The 4,868-nt window shown below is 36.2% G+C and overlaps 1 pseudogene; it reads left to right on the top strand.

Moving 5' to 3' along the window:
• The first annotated feature begins 1,147 nt into the window (after positions 1-1,147).
• LOC112629389 lies at positions 1,148-1,905 on the top strand (annotated as a pseudogene).
• The last annotated feature ends 2,963 nt before the right edge of the window (positions 1,906-4,868 follow it).

The raw sequence follows: 4,868 nt of genomic DNA, 5'->3' as shown, positions 1-4,868 counted from the left end.
AAAGAGAGAGAGCAGTTTATGATACAAGATAAGCAAATTAGTCCTCTTAACACTCTGAAAGTCTTCCTAAATATTGGTCCTTTTTTTTTTTTTTTTTTTTTTTTTTTTACAGGACCAATAAATATGAATATCCTCCTTGTCGCCCTTGTCTCCTGTAATTTACCATTATGGTATCACATCATATAATAAAATAAATATAATCATGACTATTATCATTGGAGTCAGACCACAGATTTGGCCCTCTGAGTTCTCTGGCTCTTTGTCCAGTCTTCAGGAACCTACCGGGCTATATATCGACATAAGAATTCATCACTCACCTTCTTTCCTTTCTCTTTGCACTCTATCAACAAACCAAATGATGCCCTTCATTTTGTTCATTTTATTCCCCTGGTTTCCTGATCATGATCACCATGTCTACTTTACCTTGATATGTTTCATACAGGAGAAAAATTATGTATTTATTCAGATTACCATCTAATAAGGACAATATAGCAACAATATAAAGTAGGAAAAATAAGGGAAATTGTGTAAAAATTATATAAAGCAGAGGACTGGTGAACAATAAAGACTGACAAAGATAACGCCATCTAGGAAAAGCACGGGGAAATTGACAAAACTGTTTTTGTCCACATGGACTTTTATGAAAAGAAAAAACAAGGAAAAGAAAAAACCTAAAAACACAAAAACGAACAAAAAAGACATTTAGGCAAAGCTAATACTATTGACATGTTTTCTTAAGTTGTTCTTGTCTGTTCTTAACAATTCTGCCCTAGAAGTTATTTCCCATTGGAAACAAATCTACCATATGACTTTTCTCTTAGAGACTTCTTTTATAATTTCTTATTAACAGAAATAGCAGGAGAACAAGGCATTAGTGCTATTTTCAATAAATCATTTTCTTATCAAATATAAAACATTTTCCACAAATATTTTCAGTAAAATTTTACCTATTTAGCCTCCCATCCCACGACCTACCTCTGTCCCCTGCCCTCCTAGTTCCATCTCCAATCTGTTTAGTGAGGTGACTGTGTATGTCAGAGCAGGTGTAAGACTAGAAAATCCTTCTGTGCTGCTTGAATAATCGAGTTTTGGCCAGACCTTTAAGCACACACTGAGGTAGTGAGGAGCCAGATGAAAAGCACAGACTATGCCACAAAAATGGATTAACACAGAACTTAGTGATTTGACCCGTGACCTTCCAACTCAACTGTTCTGCAGGTACAGTTGGGGACGAGATGTTTCATTGGCAAGCCACAGTTATGGAACCTAATTATAGCCCACATTAAGGCTGTGTGTTCCTTTTGAAAATTCACTTTCCGCCGGACGCGGTGGCTCACGCCTGTAATCCCAGCACTTTGGGAGGCTGAGACGGGCGGATCACGAGGTCAGGAGATTGAGACCATCCTGGCTAACACGGTGAAACCCGGTCTCTACTAAAAATACAAAAAATTAGCCGGGCGTGGTGACGGGCGCCTGTAGTCCAAGCTACTCGGAGGCTGAGGCAGGAGAATGGCGTGAACCCGGGAGGCGGAGCTTGCAGTGAGCGGAGATCGCGCCACTGTACTCCAGCCTGGGCGACAAAGCGAGACTCCGTCTCAAAAAAAAAAAAAAAAAAGAAAAGAAAATTCACTTTCCTATAGACTATCCCTTCAAACCATATGAGGTTGCACTTAGAAAAAGAATTTATCAACCAAATATTAATAGTAATGATAGCATTTGTCTTAATATTCTAAGATTACAGTCATCTTCTGCTTTAACTATTTTTAACATTCTCTTATTCATTTGTTCGCTACCATGCAATCCCAACCCAGATGACTTCTAAGTGCCAGAGATTGCAGGGAACAATAAAACAGAGATAGATACAAAAGAATATCTCGAGTATTCACTCAGAAGTATGCCATGTGATGCTACCTTAAAGTCAAAATGAGGTGCATTGTAGCTCGAACATGAAAATATTGCTTAAATGTTTATAATTAACATTATACATACTAAATTATTGTTCATTTTTTTACATACCTAACAAGCTCAAAACAGAATGTCTAATCAAAAGGAACTAAAGATTAATTGTGATTTTGCATAATTAAGTGGTCCTTTATCATTTAGAAGATGCTTTCTTAATCGCCTTACTTATTTTACACATGAAGTACGGAGGTAGAAAGAAACAGAGACACATTAACTTGTTTCTCTGTTTTGCATTGCCAATTTATGGTAAGCTCAAATAATAACTCAAGTCTTCTTACTGTCTCACAAAACTTGAATGCCAGTTGCAGTATGCAAATTATTCAACTAATTTTTCTTAAAATAGTTTATTTTCTGAAATTGGTCCAGTTTGTGAATATAACCAGACCCTCAAATTGTTTTGGTACCCAAAAGCATGGACTTGGATTATTTAAATCGCTTTAAATTTTGCTCAGCTCATGGCTGCATGTTTCCCTTTTTTAAACCAACGTTTGTGATGAGAATAATAATGAAACATTCTGCTCCAAAATATCTAAATTGCCTCTAATATATTTGAAAAACCTTGAACTAATGAAAAGGTATTTAAAAAATATATTTCTAAGGGGAAACCCTGGCTTTCTTACTAAGACATTGTTTGTTCCAAATGAGAAGAGTTTCTGCCAGGTTATCGGCATGCTCACGTTACTGTAAAGAAACCAGTCAAAATCTTCATGAAATTGCTTTTTTACCAGTCGGTGAAAACCAACTCTGAAAAGGTCATTTTTATTTTGTTTTGTTTTGTTTTATAAGGATTAATCCTTTTTTAGAATGTAGCCTTCAGTCTATTTTGTCAATACAGCTATTGGATACAGGAAAATATTATATTATTTTATTTTCTGGATTATAGGAGGAACTTGATTTATTTATTGAATACATACATGAAAGCTAGAGAAGGACAACTAATGAAAAGTTGATTTAGGTGAAACATGACTTTTAGCGATCGGGAACAGTCTTATGAGTTAGTTCCCCTATGTTAGCTCCAATGTCTTTTCTCCCTTTATCTTTCTCACTCTCCCTTATTCTGTTATTCTGTTACTGTCTTTATTCCTTCCTTTCAAACCATCTGTTATTGCAAGATTTCCAGCCATAGAAGGCCCAGAGTCCCATTTTATGGTTACCACTCACATTTCTCTTCAGCTGATTAGCCACTGCGCACTGACTTCTGTCAACATTACGCTTACTTTTAAAAAAAAAAATTTATCATAGGTTAAGGGGTACATGTACAAATGTGTTATAAGGTAAATTGTGTGTCACAGGGATTTGGTGTACAGATTACTTCTTCCCCAAGATAATAAGCATAGTACTCAATAGGTAGTTTTATGATCCTCACCTTCCTCCCACCCTCCATGCTCAAATAGGTCCTGGTGTCTGCTGTTCCCTTTTTTGTGTCCATGTGTACCTAGCATTTAGCCCCCACTTATAAGTCAGACGATGTGATATTTTGTTTTCTGTCCCTATGCTGCTTTGACTAGGATAATGGTCTCAAGCTCCATCCATGTTGCTGCAAAGGATATGGTCTTGTTCGTTTTAATGTCTACATAGTATTCCATGGTGTATACGTACCACATTTTCCTTACCAGTCTACTGTTGGTAGGTGTTTAGATTGAGTCCATGTCTTTGCTACTGTGAATAGTGCTGTGATGAATATACGCATGCACATGTCAGTGCCTGCATGTATACATAATATAATATAAATTTTGCTGAAGTTATTGATCAGATCAAGGAGCTTTTGGGCAGAGTGCCTTTATGGTAAAAAAAAAAAAATGCATTTCTTTGGATATTCACCCAATAATGGGATTATTGGGTAAAATGATAATTCTGTTTTAAGTTATTTGAGAAATCTTTAGACTGCTTCCAACTAATGAACTAATTTTCATTTCCACCAGCAGTTGTACAAGCAATCCTTTCTCTCTAAAACCTCACCAACATTTGCTATTTTTTGACTTTTTAAAAATAGCCATTCTGACTGGCGGGAGATGGTAATTCATTTTGGTTTTGATTTGTACTTCTCTAATGATTAATCATGTTGATGATATTTTCATATGCTTGTTGGCTGCATAAATGCCTTCTTTTGCAAAGTTTCTGTTCTTGTCTTTTGCCCACTTTTTAATTGTTTTGTTTTAGCTTGTTAACTTGTTTAAGTTCCCTGTAGATTCTAGATATTAGACCTTTGCCAAATGCATAGTTTGCAAATATTTTCTCTCATTGTGTAGGTTGTCTGTTTCCTCTATTTGTCTGCAGTGCAGATGCTCTTTAGTTTAATTAGGTCACATGTTTCAATTTTGTTTGTGTTGCAATTGCTCTTGGCATCTTCATCATGAAATCTTTGCCGGGATCTGTGTCCAGAATGGTATTCCCTAGGTTATCTTCCAGGGTTTTTGTGATTTTTATAGTTCTAGGTTTCTACATTTAAGCCTGTAGTTTATTTTGAATTGATATTTGCATATGGTGTAAAGAAGGGGCTCAGTTTCAACCTTCTGCATATGGTCAGCCAGTTTTCCCAGCTTCGTTTATTGTATACGGATTCCTTTCCCCATTGCCTGTTTTTGTCAACTTTTTCAAAGATCAGATAGGTGTAGGTGTAGGTGTACAGCACTATTTCTGGGCTCCCAATTCTGTTCCATTGGTCCATGTGCCTGTTTTTTGTACCAGTACCATGCTGTTTTTGTTATTGTTGCTTTGTGCTATAGTTGGATAGTGTGATGCCTCCAGCTTTGCTCTTTTTATGCTTAGAATTGCCTTGGTTATTTGGGCTCTTTTTTTGGTTCCATTTGAATTGTAGACTAGTTTTTTCTAATTCTGTGATGAATGCCACTGGTAGTTTGATAGGAATAGCACTGAAGTTTTAAATTGCTTTTAGCCTTCTAACA

Source organism: Theropithecus gelada, chromosome 7b (genome assembly GCF_003255815.1).
Source record: "Theropithecus gelada isolate Dixy chromosome 7b, Tgel_1.0, whole genome shotgun sequence".
In the NCBI taxonomy this organism is placed as follows: Eukaryota; Metazoa; Chordata; class Mammalia; order Primates; family Cercopithecidae; genus Theropithecus; species Theropithecus gelada.
Note: the sequence above shows the minus strand (reverse complement) of the source record. Positions and strands in the feature narration are given on the sequence as shown.